The 23,342-nt window shown below is 42.3% G+C and overlaps 1 long non-coding RNA gene across 2 annotated transcripts in view; it reads right to left on the reverse strand.

Annotated features, from left to right (window-relative positions):
- The window catches only part of LOC119860209, a 44,713-nt gene that overhangs the window by 19,963 nt on the left and 1,408 nt on the right, over nucleotides 1-23,342 (reverse strand). The window lies entirely within an intron of this gene.

Genomic DNA, 23,342 nt, shown 5'->3' on the forward strand with positions numbered 1-23,342 from the left:
ATGTACATACCACAGCTTCCACATCCAGTCATCCTCAATGTGTCTTTCACTGCAGGAGTCACTCTCACAGCTTCCTCTGTATCTGTCATCTCCTTCCCACCTAAATCCTGTTAATCTGGGAAACACAAGCCACACCAAAAAGAACACCCCCCCAGCAAAAGCAAAGCCCAAACAAGCACCACAAGCCAAACTCCCCTTTCAAACTCCCACTCAAACTCCCCTGTTTAGAGCTCTGTTTGCTAGCTCCTGTGCCGCTGCAGCTGTCTGACTTAGAACAACGCTTCCTCAGCTCTCGTCCCCTAATGCCCCTACTCTACTTGCACTACATTGATGACATCTTCATCATCTGGACCCATGGAAAAGAAGCTCTTGAGGAATTCCACCATGATTTCAACAATTTCCATCCCACCATCAACCTCAGCCTGGACCAGTCCACACAAGAGATCCACTTCCTGGACACTACGGTGCTAATAAGCAATGGTCACATAAACACCACCCTATATCGGAAACCTACTGACCGCTATTCCTACCTACATGCCTCTAGCTTTCATCCAGATCATACCACTCGATCCATTGTCTACAGCCAAGCGCTACGATATAACCGCATTTGCTCCAACCCCTCAGACAGAGACAAACACCTACAAGATCTCTATCATGCATTCCTACAACTACAATACCCACCTGCTGAAGTGAAGAAACAGATTGACAGAGCCAGAAGAGTACCCAGAAGTCACCTACTACAGGACAGGCCCAACAAAGAAAACAACAGAACGCCACTAGCCATCACCTTCAGCCCCCAACTAAAACCTCTCCAACGCATCATCAAGGATCTACAACCTATCCTGAAGGACGACCCATCACTCTCACAGATCTTGGGAGACAGACCAGTCCTTGCTTACAGACAGCCCCCCAATCTGAAGCAAATACTCACCAGCAACCACACACCACACAACAGAACCACTAACCCAGGAACCTATCCTTGCAACAAAGCCCGTTGCCAACTCTGTCCACATATCTATTCAGGGGATACCATCATAGGGCCTAATCACATCAGCCACACTATCAGAGGCTCGTTCACCTGCGCATCTACCAATGTGATATATGCCATCATGTGCCAGCAATGCCCCTCTGCCATGTACATTGGTCAAACTGGACAGTCTCTACGTAAAAGAATGAATGGACACAAATCAGACGTCAAGAATTATAACATTCAAAAACCAGTTGGAGAACACTTCAATCTCTCTGGTCACTCGATCACAGACCTAAGAGTGGCTATACTTCAACAAAAAAGCTTCAAAAACAGACTCCAACGAGAGACTGCTGAATTGGAATTAATTTGCAAACTGGATACAATTAACTTAGGCTTGAATAGAGACTGGGAATGGATGAGTCATTACACAAAGTAAAACTATTTCCCCATGGTATTTCTCCCTCCCACCCCACCCCCCGCTGTTCCTCTGATATTCTTGTTGACTGCTGGGGTTGGCCTACCTTGCTTGTCGCCATGAAGGGTTTTCCTCCTTTCCCCCCCCTACTGTTGTTGATGGCTTGTCTTGGGTGATCGCTCTCCTTGCAGTGTGTGTGGTGAACCCATTGTTTCATGTTCTCTGTGTGTGTGTATATAAATCTCTCCTCTGTTTTTTCCACCGTGTGCATCCGATGGGGTGAGCTGTGGCTCACAAGGGCTTGTGCTCTAGTGGATTTGTTTTTCTCTGGGGTGCCACAGGTACTCCTTTTCTTTTTACATTATATTTAGGGAGAGAAGTCACTTCTGGGCCTACTGACCTGTCTACAGTGGGAATGCCCCCTCCTGCCCATGTCCTGCCACCAGAATGCTACTGACATGCCTCCTGCCTCCCCTTATGCTGCTGGGGACTGGGAGCACAGGGATGGCAGAGCTGCCTCCATCATCAGAGAGTTACCTTAGACAAGGAATTGGCACACGAAATTGCAAGCCCATTAGCAAGAATTTTTAATAAATCTGTAAACTCAGGGGTTGTACCGTATGATTGGAGAATTGCTCACATAATTCCTATTTTTAAGAAAGGAAAAAAAGTGATCCGGGTAACTACAGGCCTGTTAGTTTGACATCTGTAGTATGCAAGGTGTTGGAAAAAATTTTGAAGGAGAAAGTAGTTAAGGACATTGAAGTCAATGGTAAATGGGACAAAATACAACATGGTTTCACAAAAGGTATATCGTGCCAGACCAACCTGATCTCCTTCTTTGAGAAAGTAACAGATTTTTTTAGACAAAGGAAATGCAGTGGATCTAATTTACCTAGATTTCAGTAAGGTGTTTGATACTGTGCCACATGGAAAATTATTAGTTAAATTGGAAAAGATGGGGATCAATATGAAAATTGAAAGGTGGATAAGGAATTGGTTAACAGGGAGACTACAAAAAGAAAAGGAGTACCTGTGGCACCTTAGAGACTAGCAGGTTTATTGGAGCATGGGCTTTCGTGAGCTGCAGCTCACTTCGTCGGATGCATTTGGTGGAGGATACAGTGGGGAGATTGATATACACACACAGAGAACATGAAACAATGGGTTTTGTCATGCAGACTGTGAGGAGAGTGATCATTTGGGATGGGCCATCGCCAGCAGCGGGGGGGGGAGGGGAGGAGGACCTTTCGTGGTGGCAAGCGGGGTGGGCCGTTTCCAGCGGTTGACGGGAGTGTCTGGGGAACAGTGCGGGGGAGGGGAGAAATGACATGGGGAAATAGTTTTACTTGCACGAAGTAAAACTATTTCCCCATGTTATTTCTCCCCCCCCACCCTACCCCCCACTGTTCCTCAGATATTCTTGTTAACTGCTGGAAATGGCCCACCTTGATTATCACCATAAAAAGGTTTTCCTCCTTCCCCCCCTCCCCTTCCTGCTGGTAATAGCTCATCTTAAGTGATCACTCTCCTTACAGTGTGTATGATAAACCCATTGTTTCATGTTCTCTGTGTGTGTATATCAATCTCCCCACTGTATTTTCCACCAAATGCATCCGATGAAGTGAGCTGTAGCTCACGAAAGCTTATGCTCTAATAAATTTGTTAGTCTCTAAGGTGCCACAAGTACTCCTTTTCTTTTTGCGAATACAGACTAACACGGCTGCTACTCTGAAACTTCACATTACGGTTCATTTCTTTGTTAATGAAACCAGTCGTGGGAAGGAGGGAGTTCTTGACTGTACTTAGTGTGGGGGCTTTGTTATAGAGCAGCCTGGGAAAGGCCGGTGCTCACACAGGCTTTAAAAAAACCACTGGAGTGAGGAAGCAGGGGATACACTGAGGGGGAAGTGATCTACCAATCTTCAAAGTACAGACCTTTACCATTTCAGATAAGAAGTAACTCATTTAACGAGTTGGTGGTAATAGTAGACAATTATCCCTTCATGTGTGTCAGTCACTACAGGAGAACAAAGACACCCTGGGCCTTGGTGCTATACACATTTCCTCTGTCCGGAGGAGCTCATCCTGATTCTCTGAGGTCTGCAGCAGTTTAAACCCCTGTATAGATCACCATTAGAAAGCCTCTCCCAACCTACTCATTTAGCTCATCAAAGAGCATTTGAATTGCTGTGGACCTGATGTGTCACGCTGTCTGTGACTCACAACTGTGAGTGCCTACCTCAGGGCAGACTGTCCAAACAAGGCAGACAACCCAAGCTGCTGGTGTGTTCTATAGTTAGATGTTTTGAAGCCAGTAACATTATGAACTCCTGCATCACTATACCAGTCTTACCATGGAGTCACAGACAGTTCTCATAGACTCTCCAATCTATCTCGCCACCCAGACAAACTGGACTTCATGACAAATGGTCACACCAAGAATCACATCATATTCAGGTTGCTTCCAGTCCCAAGAGACCAGTCACTATCCCAGATCATTTGGTACCCTAGATCTTACACCAAAGACAATGCCAGTAGCTAGTCTTATAATAAACTATCTAAAGATTTATTAGCTGGGGAAAAGGAATAAGAGAATTATTTATAGGTTAAAACAAGTAACCATTTACAACAAATGAGTTACTACCCAAAACCTATGAGGGACAGGGTTGTAGTTATAGATAATCTTGATGGTCCCTCCTGAGTCTGAGTCAATTCAGAGTGTCTCTCAGTATAACCCTTGGGAATCTCTGGATTCAGTTTGGTGTCTCTAGCCCTCTCAGAGTTCAAACAGCAAAGAGATGGAAAATTTTCCTGTGACTTTGTTTGATTTCCTTCATTCAGCTTCCAAGTCCACAGGACGAGCTTCTTTGCACATAGCATTTCCCAGGTGCAATAGGGCCATTAACCAACCCTTTGTATTGCTATGTTCCTTGATGGTCCATCTGATTTTGATAGTCCTTCTGGATGGGTGGATGGAGATGATTCCCGTGTCTGAACTCATAAGTTCAGAACAAATGTTTCCAAATATCTCCAAAGTTATAAAGCAAAACTTATACATTTTCTTACAGCATGGAATACAGCCATTACAAGTGAAATTAATGCATGCAGCAACTTACAAGCATTTCACAGAGTCTAAACTCTAAATACATTATAAGACTAATACCTATTTTGAGAAAAACTAACATACTGGTCTGGTCTCCAGCTTTGAGTTGGTCAGTTCTTAGCTGCTACCTGCAGCCTGGGTAAGAGCTGGCATCAGCATCACACGCAGAAGCTAGCTAAGTAGGTTTTTCTTTCCTTCTTGTGGCTGATCCATGTAAAAAGATAAGCTCCTACAACTGCTATCAGTACAGGGGATTTCTCTTTCAGCCAAACAAATGAGACCTGTACTTTGAAGCTGGAGGTTCCAGGTTCAGTTTCTGCTGTTGACTCAACCACATGATTGTTTTGTACTCTGTTGTTATTTTTGGAGACAACTAATATATGGCCTCATTTTCAGAGGGGCTGTATATAATCTAACAGGGACTTTAGTGGATGTTGAGAATGGTCAGCACCTCTGAAAGCCAGGCCATTTCAAAAGTAGTTTTCAAAAGTCCTGAATTAGGGAGTTCAGTCAGAAAAGGAATAAAGCCTATTAGAAACCAAGGAAAAGCAGAAACTAAAAAGGAGAGTTGGGGTCCGTTATCAGTGGTAGCCACTTAGTACTGCAGAGGTACGAGTGCCGCAAAAGTAGTGCAACTCACTCTCAGGGGAATGGAGATTGACTCAATAGTATTGGCCTTGCATTGGTCAGCTCAGCAGCAAGACCCCCAACACTTTCTCTTTAGCTGGGTGGATAATGACCATGACACTGGTCTACTGAGGTGGTGATGGGGAAAGGGGAAAATGGGATCTTTCTTAGAGATATGGACATGCTCAGTGGAGAGGGGAGAGTGAAAATAGCCAAGGAAATCAAGAAAGAAGTGAGAGGTAATTTAAATCTATAAGCAGCAAACAGCCAGGGAGAAGTCATTGGGAAAAGATGAAGATGGATGATGCTGATGTTGCCAAAAGCCAGAATGAATGAATGTGTTTGGCCCATTATTCATGAGATAGGCTGAAGAAAGTCAAAGTCTGGGAACCAAATTGAGTGAATGTTAAAAGGTTTTATGATTATGCTGGGGCAGACAGGCAATTAGAACTATTAAAAGCTGAAAAGGTACAAAGTTGAGATGAATGACAAATTTCACAGTTCTAATGGTAATAGAAAAGGAAATGTTCTGAGTAGCACATGCTCTGGGAAGCCAGAGGTAGGCAAGGCAGAGGTAGGATTGGTGGAGCAAGGACAGAAAAAAAAATTGAAAAGAGGTCCCAATATGGAGGCATCTTTTATTTTGTCCATGCTCAATTTCATGGATAGAGAAGAAGTGGGGGATCTATCTAAATAAGAGCAAAAAGAGCTCTCTTGCCTTTGATCAAAGTTAAGGAATGAAAGTCCTATAAATAATTCATATAAATAGTAGATTAACAGTCCTACAATTGCTACATGCAAAGAATAGTCAATATGTGCACAGTCAAAGGTGGCAGAAGAAGCAAGAGCTGGAGCTTCCCTTAGGCAGCTAATTCTCAAATTGTAGTCAACAGGTATTGTGCAAAGCTGCCTGTGCCACAGGGGTGGAACAGTGGCTTCAGGCAGTGATGCTTCCTGCTAATTGTAACCCAGTCCAACTCTTTCTGAGCTACAGGTTGGTTTTTTATTTTTTGACCAACTAAACTAAAAAGCAAACTAAAAAGCACTTCCCTACATGGCTGGTCTGTGTCTTTCAACCACAATCATATATTTGAACAACAATGACACATGGGTACAAGAGACTCAAAGGAGAAGAAAACCAAATGGACTAGATATACGTAACCCTGCCTCAGCAGGGAGGATGGACTAGTTGACCTCTTTCAGGTCCCTTCTAGCCCTACATTTCAATGATTCTAAAGTGACCTGTTGAGAGTAGAGGAAATATTTGGCACCAATAAACAAAATCCTACAGCGTGGAAGAAGAAATAAACAGCATAGGCACAGAAGAGGCTGCACAAAACCAAGCACCCGTCACATGAAGATGCGTAATATTCATTTTATCTCCTTAATGTTATCCCAGTGTTGCTTTTCATGCAACTAAGCACTACAAGATAGAGGAAAACTCTACCTTAAGGAGATCTTTGATAATACCAAGACATAAGGCAACATTCAATAAATTGTATATCTTCCTTTTAGAATGGAATTTCAAGGGCACTGGGAGCCAGGCATTGAGCAGAAGAGGGATACGCTTCCTATGTGCCTGTAACCACTAACCATCTAGGTGGAACTTATTTAGAGGAGTCTGTGTACTTCATGAGGGGTGGGATTACCTGAGAGATGGCTTTCCAAGACATGAAGGAAAGTTTCAAAAGCATGAATCTTGAAGGAGATTTTCAAAGGTGCAAAGGAGAGTTATGCACCCAACACCCAGATGTCAATGGGAGCTGTAAGCCTAATACCTCTTTGTACCTTTGAAAATCTCCCCCCTTGTTTATGGCTTCATCTGTTCATTAGAAACAGGATAATCAATTAGTGGTGGGTTTTTACATGGTGCCCTCATTCTCTGGAGGGTTGGGGGGGGCTGTCAGGGGACAAGGAGCAGGGGGGGTTGGATGGGTTGGGGGTTTTGAGGGGGGCAGTCGGGGTGGGAAGTGAGGGGAAGGTGGATGGGGGCGGGGATCAGGCTTTTTGGGGAGGCACAGCCTTCCCTACCCTGCCCTCCATACAGTTTCGGAACTCGATGTGGCCTTCAGGCCAAAAAGTTTGCCCACCCCTGGACTAGCGTACTCAAAAGTCCACCCTCCTTGCTGGTCCCCATATGGACTCGGAGAGAAACTGGTAGGCCTGGTGCCCTCTGTGGATCCCTTTGAGTCCAGTGGCGGCAGTGAATTTGGAAGGCTTTACTGCCTGAGCTCTCTGCTGTAGTTGGGGCAGGCTGCTTTCAGTTTTTAGTAATTTATTTTTGATTTTTACTGACAATTTACTAAGGGACAAAGAAAAGTACCAAGCACTGGAGGGCATCTAATAGCAGAATGACTAGGGAAGATTGAGAACACTGCACACTCATAAATCTAATCTCAGCTGTGGAAAATACCTGGAGAGCAATTATGCACAAACAACATTTAAATATATGTAATTGCTTAAGGGGGAGTCAGTGCGGAAAGGAAGATTAGGTCAGATAAATATGCATAGTTTCTTAAAGTAGACAGGACAGAGAGAGTAGATATAATTTATCTGGATTACCGGGGAAGGGGGGAATCTCTCTTAATACAGGCCACCCAAAATATGACTAATTTTCAAAGTCCGTAAATATGGGTTACAAAGAGATTAATGGAAGTAGAGAAAAGAGAACACAATATAACAATAGCATTACCAACATGCCTGATATGAATTGTGGAAAACGTTTAAAGGGACCTGGACCAAACCCACCAACAAACAAAACCACGTTTAGGCCAGACTCCAAAAGAGTTATGCTGATTTACATCAGCTGAGCATCTATTACCATATGCCTTACTAACACCACCGTGAAGTCATGTTCTCCTTTTCACAGTATAAAAGTAACATCAGTATTGTCCTGGGATTACTCCAATCACTAGCCAAACCACACACATACATATACATACACACATGCATATGAGTAGTCCCATTTAAGTAAATGGCCTACACAAATAAATAAGGTTAAGCATATGCGTAAGTGGTTCTGGGTCATACCCTACTTATCATTGTTATTAATTTTTATTATTATGCTATTTATTGGTAGCATGGTAGCATGTAGGACTTCAGTCGTGGACCACGACCCCATTGTGCTAGGGACTGTACAAACAGAAAACACTAAAGGTGGTCCCCACCTTAAAGAGTTTACTGATCTAAGTGCAAGCAATGCTGTCTCCATCATAAAGCAAACTAATTTGGCTTCAGTGGGAGCTACTGTGGAGGGAGAGAAGGATCACTAGACTGACATACTTCTATAAACTGGATTTCCTTTTGCACTACCTGGTTTGTTTCCTACCCGAATATCTCCCAGCTGAGATAGGGAAATTAAACTGGTTAGATTAACTTCTTGAATATAGACAGTCTCATTTTCTAGTTCTCACACACTAACAGTGCTGTTTGATTTGGGCTTCCAGCATTGCAAGGGAATGTTTAAATAACACAAACATCACCTGCTTTTTCTTACATGTATTTTCAATTTAATAAACTAAATTTCTATTTGAACTGGATTTTAGAGCTCTGTCCCCACATGATCTGCCTTTCTTTTTTTCTATAGATTAGTCCCTGCATTTGTGGCCTAATCAGCTAGACAATATTCTCTTTAATTCCTGTGACATTTCAATGCAGCAGATAGTACTCAAAGTGTAGTGGGTTAAGGTAATCAGAATGCTGCAACCGTACCATGTTTTTTCTTTATACCAATGACTTTTATTTCCCCATTATAAACACTATGCTCCCTTAGCCATCAGGGGGCACCAGCATCTTCCACAAGCAAAAAAAAGCAAAAAAAAACAAAGCACGAAACTACAGATAGTAGAGTTGCCAGGCATCCAGCTTTCGAACAGAACACCCGGTCGAAAAGGGACCTGGGGGCTCTGGTTGGCACCGCTGACCAGAGTGTTAAAAGTCCCGTTGGTGGTGCAGTGGGGCCCGGGGCTAAGGCAGGCTCTCTACCTGCCCTAGCTCTGTGCATCTCCCAGAAGTGGCCATCAGGTTCCTGCGGCCCCAGGGACTGGGAGGTGCCGCACGCTGCCCCCGCCCCAAGTACTGGCTCTGTAGCTCTCATTGGCTGGGAACCGCAATCAATGGGAACTGTGGTGGTGGCACCTGTGGGCATGAAGGCAGTGCACAGAGCAGCCTGGTCGCCCATGTATCTATAGGCCACAGAGACCTGGCAGCCGCTTTCTTGGAGCTGCAGTAAGCACCACTGGGACCCCACATACCCCCCTGCACCCAAATCCTGGCCAAGCCCAGAGCCCCCTCCTGCACCCCAAAGACCTCATCTCCGGCCTCACCTCCAGCCATACCCCCCGCACCCCAACACTATGCCCCAGCCAAGAGCCCTCTCATGCACCTCAAACCCTTCATCCCTGGCCCAACCCCAGAGCCCATACCCCCAGCTGGAACTCTCAAAACCACCCCCCACCACTGCAATCCCCTGTTCCAGCCTGGTGAAAGTGAGAGAGGGTGGGGAAGAGTGAGCGACGGGGTGTGTGTGTGTGTTGAACGAGTGGGGGCGGAGCCTCAGAGTAGGAGCAGGGCATTGGAGAAGGGGCGGGGCATGGGGTGGGGCAAGGGCATTCAGTTTTGTGCAATTAGAAAGTTAGCAACTAAAAGATAGAGCAAAAAAACCTTGGATTATGCACCTTCTGTTCCGTTCTAATGGAAGGCAGCAGTGCAGCACTTCTGCCACCAGGTGGGGCTGTGTGTATTTATAAATGAGCTGCACTCCTCACCCTCCCAGACTCAGTCACAGGATTCAAAATGACAGCAGTGAGCAGTGGGAAGGTTCTGCCAGGCGTTCAGTGCTTCTTCACCCAGAAGGATACTGGAGTGTTAACTGAGCCTGCAGGAACTGGCTTTTCATTTCTTTGCACTGTGCATGGAGTAGTGCAGCGTGGCAGGAACCAGGAACTCAGCAACACGTTTTCCCCCCTTTATTTCTTCATGCAGCAGGGGTCACATACAGTTGCCGACCCTTCCTGGGTTAACCTTTCCAAGGGTTTTCTGTCCTCTTCCCCACCCCTATGACTTCTCCTCCTCCATGGTAAATTGCTTTAGCATGGGGAAAGAGGGCTCCAAACACTGAAATAGAAGGTAGTTTAAAAACCCTATACTTACAACTAAAAGCCCTGAGGGCTCTTATTAATCCTTTTCTTACCCATGACTATTCCCGATTTCCAGTGGCACCTCAGATGTAATGACCATTTGACTTTGGAGGAGTAAAGTTTAAAATCTAGACATACACTCGCTTTTGCTCTGAGTTCACTTCCATGACTCCCAGGCCATGGGAAATCCTGCAATGCTCTACTTATGTGTTTCTAAGTGCCTGTAATGCCCTCTTCATGATAAGAAGGTGAATCTTTTAGTCAGCCTAAAATACTATGACCTTTTCTGTACCCGATCAGCCACCACTCCAGAGATCCATTGGCCAGAGTCACTATTCCCCTAGTGTCTCTTTGCCATGGGGGCTGAGCTGGCACTGTGGGTGTAAAGGCATTTGGAAGTGGGCTGGGAGTAGCTTGGAGGAGTGTGGGTAGGAAGGGAGTGTAGCTAGGGAGAACCTGAATCCTGTGACTTGCTGTAGAGGTGCTAGTGTTACAGGTGCACAAGTTAGACCAGCCTCAACAGCCACTCTAGTCTGCACTAGACTCCTGCAGTCTCTGAGTAGGGAGACACATCAACCTCCCATCTGTCTCTGTCTCTGCACTGGGATGAATCTGGGCTCAAGCATTACAGTACCCATACAATACACGTGCTATGCTCCAATCCACCCTTGTTGGTTGTATTAAATAGAAGGAAGGCATAAAGAATGAACAAACTGACAAGCTGTGTCTGTCCCAATTTCACTTTTACAGCAACTCACATGATATTTGCTTAAAGTTAAGTTTAACTTTAACTGATAGTAAATAAAGCATTTTATTGGTGTTTATACAGTGCCAGGTATGGTGGGGCTATGGTCTGTGATGGGGATCATAGGCACCATGAACATCCAAATAAATAATAATATTTATGGAAATGCCTCAGTTTTCAAAATCAAAATTTTGCTGCTTCCTATCAATTCTAGGGTGTTACTCTTTATTTGTGCCACCAGGGGCCAGTGTTGCCTCATGACAAGCTGTTCTGTTTTCTCAGCCACTCCAGAACAGATGGCACATTTGTTAGATTTCATTGAGTGTATTTTTTTGTTTATGGAAGCGCAAGGGATTTTCATGTTTGCAGGTAGAACCAGACAGATAGTTAAAAATTTATATGGTATATTATTTCTTTGTGTATTTATATTGATGGAAGTGGCAGAGTAGCCGATTTATCTTCATTTGCTGGCTTGATAGACACATGCTAACAATCTGAGTAGAACATTCATCTCCCCTTTGATACGATGCTTATGGAATAGGTAGTGGTTAGTGGGAAATGTCACCAAGATAATATATATAAGCTTGATACCATTTAATAAGTCCTGTCATTCATATCTCAGGTTCTTGCAGCATTGAATCTGGATATGCATTATTCAGCTGTGAAGCAGAAATCCAGGAGAGTTATAATAATCCATATGCCTTTTACAAAAACTATACTCTGGCCTTGGGAGCTAGCATGGCCCAGTAGATGGGCATTGGACTGGAAGTCAGAAGATCTGGGTTCTATTCTTGCCGCTACCATATTCAGTGACCTTGGGCAAGTCACTTCATGTCTCTGTTTTGCCATCATTAAAAGGGGAAGAGTGATATTTAGCTTTCTTTGGAAAGTGCTTTGAGATCAGTGGCTGGAAAGTACTATATCAGAGATAGGGTTTATCATATATTTGAAATATTAAGACACATTACTAATCTGTCTCAATTTACTCAGCTGTAAATTGGATGTAAGCATCTACCTCATTTGGGAAGAGGCAATTTAACAGGTCACAGAATGAATCAATAGACAAGCTAGGAAGAGAGCCCAGGAGTTCTACCATTCTGTCTCTTTTACATATTAGCAAAATGTTAGTGTTACATTTTAACTTGCTACTTCAGATTGCATGAAGGTTAAGAAGAAATGCACCTAATCATAAAATGCCCTTTTGACCCTGTGTCTTTGACCTTGACATATCTGCTTGTATGTGGAATCAAATCCCAGCAGTTTTGCTTGGTTCAGTAAAAGGAGAGTTTGCAGGGACCGACAGGAAATCCATTCCGTCTCATCAGATTTATCAAAAAATGCCTAAAGCAAACAGCAAAGTAAGTTTGCTTTAATGGAGGCAAACTCACATCTTTGCTCTTTCAAAGACCCTGTTTACAAGTAAAGCCATGGCTCACTTTGGCTTTTTTCTCAAGCTACTGATCTATAGGTGTTGCCTGAAGGCCCTTGCAAAGGAAAAGTCAGGAGATATCCTGCTGCTATCTTGGTCTAACAGAAGCAGTTAATGTTCTGAATATAGAATTGTTGTGTTTAAACAATCTCAGAGCCTGGCAAGCTGAAACTGAAATGATGGCACATGTGCACTAGTGCTAACAAACTCTGATTTATGCACACAGGATAATTCCCAACTAAAGTTATCAAGTGCAATACAAATCTTGCCAGTGTAAAATGCATCCCCAGTAAGTCTATTATTAGGTTATATAGTAAAAAAGACTTCAGAAAGGTCGGTTGAACTGACTCTTACCTTACTTTATCTTATTCTAAGGCTCCATATACACTTGGAATAGAGTTGCATGTGAAAACTGTTAAAACAGGGTTTAAATGCAGCTCCCAAGTAGTTCTGCAGGCTGACAATTAGGGTTGCTAACTGTATAATTGCACAAATCCAAACCCCCTTGCCTTGCCCCTTCTCCGAGGCCCTGCCCCCTGCTCACTCCATCACTCGCTCTCCCCCACGCTCACTCACTTTCATCAGGCTGGGGCAGCATGTTGGGGTGCAAGAGGGAGAGCAGGCTCTGGGAGGGAGTTTGGGTGTGAGGCCTACCTCAGGTGGCTCCTAAAAGCAACCAGCACATCCCTGTGGCAGCGGCTTCTAGGCTGGGGGTGGGGACCAGGGCGTCTCCGTGCACTGCCCCTGGCTGCAGGCACCACGTTTGCAGCTCCCGTTCCCGGCCAAAGGAAGCTGCGGAGTCGGTGCTCAGGACAGGAGCAGCGTGTGGAGACCTCCTGTCCCGTCCCCCCACCAGGGGCCGCAGGGACGTGCCGACCGCTTCTGGGAGCAGCATGGAGCCAGGGCAGGTAAGGAGCCTGCCTTAGCGCTGCTGAGCCACTGGACTTTTAGCACCTAAAATCTCCAGATTTGGCTTCATTAGCCACCAAAAAATAGAGCTAGAGAACCAGGAGATTCTGGGAGATTCCTGGCGGAACCGGGAGGGTTGGCAACCCTATCAATAATCATTTAGAAGCTGTTTAACTTTCCCTCCACCCATCAAAACAGCCCTACAGAGCCAAGGTTGGCCCATATTTTTTGAAAGTTTTCCTGACACAGTTTGGTGCTGTGCTTACCTGCTGAGTAACATGTATTACAGATCATGGATAAATGGGAGCCATGCTTGGACTGCTTTTTAACACAGCACCATAGCCCTGTTCTTGATGTAGCTGAGGTGTAAGGATTTAAATTTCAAAGTGCCAGGGTCCATTGAAATGAGTATCTATTAGAAAGTATGTGAAATATCTAGAGAGCAGCGAACAGTGGACTTGCTGAGATGCAGCTAAGTTTTTCCAAAACCCAGAGGTCTTGTACACTTAAAATAATCTCCTGTGCCTTTTTTTTTTAAGAATAAATTTTTAGGTATGTTTTGAGACTACACATTATCTATACACACAACTTTTCCTGCATCATTTTCTGCAGCGCTGAGACACTTCTCTCATACTTTGCAAGATTATATGCAATTTCTGAGACTGCTGCTGGGTCTCAGATGCACAACTCATTGGTAAGTGTTTGGCAGACACCTCAAGGAGCAACTAATACAAACTCAGATGAACATAGCATCTATTGGTTAATTCTCTCATTCAACTTAAAGAAACTAATTCTCTAATTCAACTCATTCAAGTTCTTTCCACCTTTAAGTTAGACCTAGCTCCACTCCTCACCCCCATCAACCCACATTCTAGGGTTGTTCTTGAATTATATATCTAAGGCCTGCTTCACCCATGCATTACTTCAATTGTAATTCAGTGTAATTTACACCTGTGTAATTCTGTTGAAATTAGTGAAGTTACACAGGTGTAAAACTGGAGTGAAGTAGGGGTGAATGAAGCCCCTAATTTTTTGAACATCCTAAAAAACCTACTTAAATCCTTGAAGAACTGTGCTATCATATGAAAGCCCTTTACAAGCAGAAGTAACAGACTCTTGCAAATCAGAGATTTTTTTCAATAATGATGATACACGGAGTCCAGTTTTCAAATTTACAAGTCCATGTTAGATGACCAAATCTTGCAGTTGGGTGCTTAATTTGACACGTAGGTGTTAAATAATAATTATTTGCCCAATAACTGGCATTTAGGGCATTATTATCTAGATGCCTCAACCAAGATCAGGGCCCTGTCGTACTAGGTCCTCTACAACCAAATAGTAAGGAACAGTCTAAATAGACAAAGGGCGGGAGGGGAAACAGTCTCAGATATATGAAGTGACTAGCTCAAGGTTACACAGCAGGTCAGTGGTACAGCTGGGAAGAAAACTTCAGTCTCTTGAATCCCAGTACAGTGCCCAGTCCGCTTCACTTGTTGGTTTTGAACATAGGCAATTGATAGAAAACTGGGACTATCATACATTTGTTAAACAAATATGTAATCTGACAGTTTTCATGGGGCACTGTTGGTGGCATCACTGCTTTTATGAAAACACATTTTAAATATAACAGATTGTTTTAAATTCAGTCAAATTTTCTTGATATTTGGGCAGATGCATTCAAAATACTCAAACTGTTCCCGTTCTCTAGCCACCTTCAGAAGTTATTGTTACATGATTGTAAATTTAGACATGATGGCATAGTATGAACTACAGAAAAGAAAAAAGGCTCTGAAATACATGTCACTGGGATCTGCTGATAGCTGCTTCTCTCTCTGTATAGAACATCTATGATTGGCTGTGCATCCCCATGTTGGCATGCAGATGTTAAATTTTCAGTTGTCATAGGATTTTTCCTTGGGCTGAAAAGAACAATTAAAAATATAATGGAAGAAAAAAAAGTATCATTAGAAGGACACTGGTGAATCTAAAATTTGCTCAGTGAATCAATGCTCTGTTTTGAAAATCCACTTGATGGCAGTGGAGTCTTAGATATGTTCAGAAATCCCATCTTTCGGGTACCAAATCCTATTATCTAGGTTAGCTCATCTGTATTCAAAAGATCAATGTTGCATTATTACAAAGATTCTTTCAAGTGTAAAAAGGATGGCACTTCATTACAGAAAGTAAAAGAAACTAATCAAACTTTCTTGGTGAAATCATTGACTTTTTTAAGTAAAGGGCAAATGTAAGAATTTGAAAGTCCGAGATGTGAGAGAGCCTCACTATTCAGGTTTCAGAGTAGCAGCCGTGTTAGTCTGTATTCGCAAAAAGAAAAGGAGTACTTGTGGCATCTTAGAGACTAACAAATTTATTAGAGCATAAGCTTTCATGAGCTACAGCTCACTTCATCGGATGAAATGCATCCGATGAAGTGAGCTGTAGCTCACGAAAGCTTATGCTCTAATAAATTTGTTAGTCTCTAAGGTGCCACAAGTACTCCTTTTTTTTTCACTATTCAGGCTCTATCTTTTTCTGACTTAAATCTCATGTAACGCATTTCTTGGGTTCTCATGTACTCTGAAGAAGATGGCACTATGCAGCTCTTGATGAATTCCAATTACACAAAGTAGCCATTTGCCCTCCTTGAATCTAATGTACTGTATAACTGTGGAAACTTGTCCATGTTGCAAGAGGTTCATTGAATAGAAAGAATAGAAGAGATAAACTGTCCAAAACAGACACCATACATGCTGTGCATAATGAATGTAAAACCATGTGACACTTGCCTTGAAACTAAAACCAGGTTGTCATCTAAGGCTATGTAAATTGTTCACAGCTAATAATTTATTTATCTTTCCTCTCTCTACTGCTGCTTGTGAATTGTCTGCAAACAATTATGAAATTCCCAGGTTCATTAATAATACCTAGTTCTTACATAGCACTTTTCTTCCCTAGATCTCAAAGTACTTTGCTAAGGAATTTAACCAAATATTTTCCCAAAGTTGCAGATGGAGAAACCAAGGCCTAGAAAGATGATGTGAAGTGTCAAAGGTTACCCAGAAAGTAAGTGACAGAGTTGGGAACAGAACCCAGGTTTCTTGAGTCCCAGTCCAATACTCTAGCTGCTAGGCCATACTCTTCAATGAATAAGTGCTTGCTTTGCAGATCATTTGTAAACACTTTCTTGTGTATATATCCACAGCTTGTGCTGCATTGAGAGGTACATAAGTTACTGTTCTTTGTGTTTCTTCCCTGATTAGGTGACTTATGTAGCTCGCCAAGGCAAGCACAAACTGCAATTGAATATGCTACTCAAAATTCCCTTTTAGTAACTATTTGAGCTTCAGATTCATTTTCATGAATAAAACTCCAGCACCTGATTGTCCACAGAAAATGAACACAAATGAGTTTTGAACACAGCCAAATTGAAATTCACTTTTGAATTCAAATGAATATTCATGGATAGTTTTTCTGCCATAGTTTGCTCAGCTCTATCACCAACAGGTTCACAAATTATTGGTGTGAATTTATCTCGGCTGCATAGTTTTGCACTGAAGTCGGGCAGCATACTCAGTTTAAAACCAGGTGAATCTTGGCAAGTTTTACAGAATTTTACTTTGGGTTTGTGGGTAGCTGATTTGAACTCAAAACATCAAGAGGCTGTGGGGCAGTGGGAAAAGGTGGCAACAATCCCTCCATAGACTTGAGTCAGAGAGGGAGTTTGCATGAATCTTGGCAAAGCAAAATCACAGAGTTTTGCACTTTCAAAAAGTAGTTCTTGTCTTCCAAAAAGTGTGTTGAAATTTTGCAGAAATTTGGATGTATGAACTGAACTCCTAACAAGGGTAGGCTGAATTCATCCTATTGTAATCAGTTAGCAGGTTTTGGGTGTCATCACATTCACAAAGATCCATTGTCAAATTTATATTGGGACATATGCACGTGCATCCTTCTGCACTGCTCAGGTATTTCACATGGTCTAATAGCTAGATGTTCTGCACACTCTTCTGACTTTGGGACACTGGGGATGAATTTTGTGAATGCTTCAATAAAATAAAATAGTGATCTTCCAATAAGATCATACGGACTCATTGTTTTATGAAGGAGCATAGTCTTATGTCCATGCCATAAAACTGACTTTTAAATTTCCTTAAGTCCAGTCGTATTTCTCAGACTTAGCTTCTGTGAGGCAGGTAAGATGGAATATAATATCTACCTATCTGCTGTTACAGATGAAATTCAGCCCTGTGTAGAGGGCCAGCACAAGTAAAGCTGGTCAAAAGAGGGGAAATATTTTGTGACATTTTTTTCCAGATCTTTTTTTTTTTAATTCAAATTCAATTTTTTTGATCTGCTGTAAATGCAAAGCCAACGCTATGTTAGTTGCTCCCTCAGAATAGTTTTGAATGGGGCTTAGCAGTGTGTTTTTATTAACACAAATTGAAGTCCTGCACTGGCAGCTGGATGACATGGACAGCCTAATAGGTTTTCTCTCAGTTCTGTGTTCACTGAGTAAACTTGGATCTCCAGAGTAGGGTTGTATGGATGGATGTAAGGGAGTTTACAGTTTGGATTTAAGTCCCAGATCCAAAGCCCCTTGAAGTCAATGAAAAGATTCCCACAGACGCCAAGGAGTCTTGCATAAGGTCTCATAAATAACAAAATATAAAATCTTCACATGTATCTATATAAAATATTTTTTTAAATACTTTGAGCCTTCTATGTACTAATGAGCCAGGAGATGCCCCAATCAGGATGTCACTTTATCATGTTCTGCTGTCACTATTTAGTTATCAGCTACTAATGCTTTTCCGTATTTTTTGGTGCACTGGAGTTCCTTCTCTATTATTAAATCTTGTTCATAGGAACGAAAATGATTCAGAGTATTAAACACAGCTGTTATCTCACCCCGTCTAAAGTTCTTGTAATAGGAATATATTCCACTTCTCTAGCACTGAAGGATACTTACTTATTTTCTCTGGTATCAGAAACAGGCACTTTTGATCCACTTCACTTAATTTGTATTCATTCAGAGAGATTTCATCTATAGAATAATCTCTCTTCACTAGTTATTTAGTGACTATGTAAAACTAGTTAGAAGTATCATGAGTGAAATGAATTAAACTTCTGTTGTCCTGAGGGCACATGGTCAAGTTGAAATTAATCAGCTGATTTCAAATCCTCGGAAAGAGGTGTTTTACATTTGGCTTCATGATCTCTGCATGTAAATTGCTGTTTATAGGATCACCTATAAAACTAATTCAGCCTTCACTGATTTGAAATACAAAGTAACATATCTTTGCCAATTATGGAAATAGGGACTCTGTTTAACATTCCACACACTGGACCTAATATTTAAAACAGCAGAATATTGCCCAGACCTTCTAAAGTGCATGTTCAACAATATGTGTGCACCCAGGCCCAAGTCCTGCAAACACTTACACATAAGCAACTTTATTCACATGAGTAGTGCCATTTATTGGAGCCATGATTTTCACATTCATTTGTGGACACCTACAGTATTTTTCCCTATGGGCAGGTTATTCTATAACTACCCCACTGTTGGTTTTTTTGCATCTTCCTCTGAAACGTGTGGTACTAGCCACCATCTGAGATCAGATACTGGATTAGATGTACCACTGATCTGATCTCATGTGCCAATTCCTATAATATTCATATGTTTCTCATATAGTGTGTGTGATCAAACTTATTGTGCAACATATACAAATATTTCCAATATTGTAAAACTGGATACCTTTTATATTATAAATAGGGCTCCATGTCTGTCATGGAGGTTGCAGAAGTCATGGATTCCATGACTTTCCGTGACCTCTGTGACTTCTGCAGCAGCCAGTGTGGCTGACCCCAGAGCTGCCCAAGCAGCTGGCCCAAGGCCAGCTGCACGGGCTGCTACTCAGGCAGCTCCAGGTATATGGGACTGCCCAAGCAGTGACTGATGCCACTGGCCCCAAGGACTGCCCAACCAGCAGTCCCTGGGGCGGCCAGAGCAGCTGCTGCTCCAGAGGCCACAGCAGCTAGTGCCGCTGGCCCCCCAACAGCAGTGGCCCCTACAGCTGTGGGCCCTGGGGCATGACCCCCCACCTGCGGCCCCCTGCAACAGCAGCTGCTCCAAGATTTAGTCACAGGTATTTATAGTATAAGTCATGGACAGGTCCCAGGCCGTGAATTTTTGTTTATTGCCTGTGGCACGTCCGTGACTTATACTAAAAATACCTGTGACTAAATTGTAGCCTTAATTATAAGCAATATCTGATTGAAAGAAGATATTTTGTAATAACTAAACTTGTATTTAGTATATGTAGAATAATCAGTGGGCAAATTTGAAACAATTGAAATACTATAAGACTGATTTGTACTTTGACAGATGATGTATCTGCCTTATGTATAAAACAGTTTTTGGCAAATGTGTTGGATATGTGTGGGGTTTTTTTTTTGTATTTACGTTTTATTTAGTTTTCTCAGTTTATATAACAATTCCATTACAAGTGTCCTTGGCATTTCTACCCTAGAACAAAATGTGCTCAGGAAAATAAATAGTAGTGTCCTGAATTTTGCCATGGTTTCTGTTTGCCATTTCTGTCACTGACATATTGCAGCTTAAGAGGATGCAGGATTGAAATCCTCTGCCATTTTATTGTGACTTATGGAGGCTAAAGTGGAGTGCACTAAGCTATTAAGCTAGATTGCAAGTTCCTTTATAAGGTTATTTCTGTACATTTAAAAATTTTATTTGCTCAAGCAGTGTTTGGACTGATTCATCCTTTTCAGGTGTTGATTTCAAGGGAACAACTATCTGGTGTAAGAAAAGGATACAAGCAAATATGGAGCTTTGCCAAAAGTTTGATTTTTATGTTCATGTTCTCAATATTTTTTTATATAAAAGAACAGAAAAAAGGAACTGAAGGAAAGCAAATCTCAGAGCATAAATACATGGTGTTATTGGTATCCTTCCTTGGCAATATACAAACAAATTTGTGTGTGTTGTGGTAAAATCTTCTTTCTATATATGTAGCCCTTGCTTTTTATCTCTCTGACAGGCCTGTATGAATTATATAAATGACCAAGCTAGAAGATCCAGTTACAACCTGATTAAAAATTGTGCAGATTGGACCTAACTCTGACCCCAATAATAACTAAGCTATATCCTTTGGCTGTCTAGGGTTTTTACCCGGTTATAAGGTTACAGACAAATCCCATTTTCACTTCAACTTTTAACTATGCTGTCACTGGATATGGGGACAATCCTTCTGTCACGTGGTTTTACCTCTCTCTCTCTCTCTCTCTCTCTCTAGATATATATCTATATATGGAGATGATTGTTCCCTGTGCCAATTGTAGATTTCAGAGTAGCAGCTGTGTTAGTCTATATTCGCAAAAAGAAAAGGAGTACTTGTGGCATCTTCGATACTAACAAATTTATTAGAGCATAAGCTTTCATGAGCTCTGATGAAGTGAGCTGCAGCTCACGAAAGCTTATGCTCTAATAAATTTGTTAGTCTCTAAGGTGCCACAAGTACTCCTTTTCTTTGTGCCAATTGTGACTCCCTTATTCTATTGTCTGATGAGTGCCTGTCTGGTTCTGTCCACCACATGACTTAGAGCAACCTACAGGCAGCTCTAATTTACATTTCTGGTATATACTAGCTGAAGATTTCATTGGGCAACCTGACACACACAGTATCCCAGGATGCTTCTCTGTCAGTGGGGTACAAACCTTCAGGACCCTGTGCCCAACACCCATTTGTGCTGTCTCCTAAAAAAGCAGCCTGAAACTTGAATTTACCCCCTCTGCATGCATTACCCCCTCTTTTTTATGCATGGAGTCCTTATCCTTTTAACCAGGCCTTCATTTTGTATATCCATGCTCACCTTTCCAGGAGGATGTTAGCTTTTGGAGCATCAGGCAAGTGTCAGGGAGCGTGCTGAGATAATGGCAAAAACAGCATGGCTGAGCTCCTTATTAACAGTACTTTGTGCTTGTGTGAATAAAAGGTCATCTGTTCACCACTCATCAGAGAGGGAGTTTGGAAAACGATGCTGAAATGTTTGGGGTCTGGCAAAAAATTAATCAAGGAACTTTGTCTGATGAAGAGTTAATTTTTCTCATTGTGCTTTTGACTTTTGTGGCCTTGATTACTTCTGGGTTTTCTGTTTTGTAAGGATTAACATATGATGCAACCACATATGCTATTAAGCCTGTCTCCCTATCACTTTATCTCATTAACTGCTTGATCACTGTGAATAAAAATAATCTTCCATTAACTCTCAACTTCAAAAGAGTCAGATTTTTAGATCAAACAGTTCTTCAACAGCTCTTTAAAATTCTCTTTAAATCCAAGAGGTTAACTTCAAATAATACCTTATTGGTGTTCGGAGCCCAGTTGACAGGTAAACAGTAATTTGTGACCACAGATATACAGCTAATAAAGTGTTTTTTAACCAAGGGGAGTCATTCTCCTCCCCCCTTTATGGATTTAATGCTAGTGTAGGGGTTCTGGACTGACAGCAGTGGAAAAGGATATGCTTATTAGCCACAGAACAGTCAGCAGCAATCCAGACTCACTACCACACAGATCTACCAAAGTGCATCAAACAACTTTTGGAAGAGGTGGAAGGGAGTAGTTTGTCTCCATTTTCATTCAATTTTTGGCTACTCTTCTGAGATGGAGATACCTGTCCATTAGGAACTGGATTAAGGTGACAAAGCCTTTCACACTGAGCAAATAACCACCAAGTGGTAACCCCCTCCTCCCTAGTTTAGTAGAAGTGGCAAAAATATATCTCTGTTCTGCTAATTCAGTGTAATTTCTAGTAATTGAAATATTATGCCCAAAGGTTGGCATTTTGTGTGGGGTCCAATCTTCTAGGCAGCATGTGAGCACACCTACAGGATTGGGCCCCGCAGGCAAGCTAGATGAGGGGATGCCTCCTTTGAGGATCTTGCTGGAGCTTAGGCATGAGGTAGGTGCAGGACTGAGGCAGTTGTGCACATTCCTAGTGGCAGATTTTTAGGAGCCTAAGAGACTTTATTGGTGGAAATTTAAGCACCTAGAGAATTTAGATACCTGCAGGGTTAGGCGGCAACAGAGTGGGGGGTTTTAGGATCTAAATTTTGGATTTAGACACCTAAATCCTTTGGGATCTAGTCCCAAGTTTTCCCACCTCTTATCTATTAAATGACATTTCTGATAATGCTGCCTCAGCGTGGGTGCATCTCCAAAAAGGACATTTCAGTGCTAGCAAATAACATCATAGAAACATCATATCTTGGATGTACTAGAGCTCTTCATGTACAAGTGTTGCAAGACAAGTGGGAATAATATGTAGTGCAGCAAGCTTCTTTGGTAGTGCTACCAAAGAGTGGTGATGGTTCTATGGGTAACTAAAAGGAGGCAGAGCATTATACCCTGCAACCAGGCCATTTTGTGCTATGACCCCATCAGCTGTTACAAGGCAAACAGGATCAGGCTGAATTAGTATTATCATCTATGGTAGTACCTAGTCTGACCAAATTTGGAACCCCATTGTGCTAGGCCCCATAAAATCATGCATAAGACTTGGTGCTTGTCCCAAAGTGCTCATCAGCTAACTATATGAGACAGACAAAGGCTGGAGCGAAAATGGGTGTGGTGACTTGCTCACAATCACACAGGAGGTCATTGGCAGATCCAGGAATAGAATCCAGGCCTACTGACTCCTGTCCAGTAGATCCCACTGCTTCTTAGCACTTGTGTGAACAGTATCCAAGGAACATATGGTGTTTACGGCTCAATGAGTTTTCTCTTCCATCTGAATTAAGCCAATACCTCAGCATGATATTAGGGATTTTGAATGTTCTTTCAGTGAGGTTAAAAGCTGATATTATGAATATGGAGGTCTCTATTGTATAGTTTCATAAGAGGAAAAAAGTTAATGCAGGTGAAGTGGCCAGATTTGAACTTGGGCAATTATATTCTGTTGTCTAAACCTTTAAAGGTTCCAC

This window comes from Dermochelys coriacea, chromosome 8 (genome assembly GCF_009764565.3).
Source record: "Dermochelys coriacea isolate rDerCor1 chromosome 8, rDerCor1.pri.v4, whole genome shotgun sequence".
Classification (NCBI taxonomy): domain Eukaryota; kingdom Metazoa; phylum Chordata; order Testudines; family Dermochelyidae; genus Dermochelys; species Dermochelys coriacea.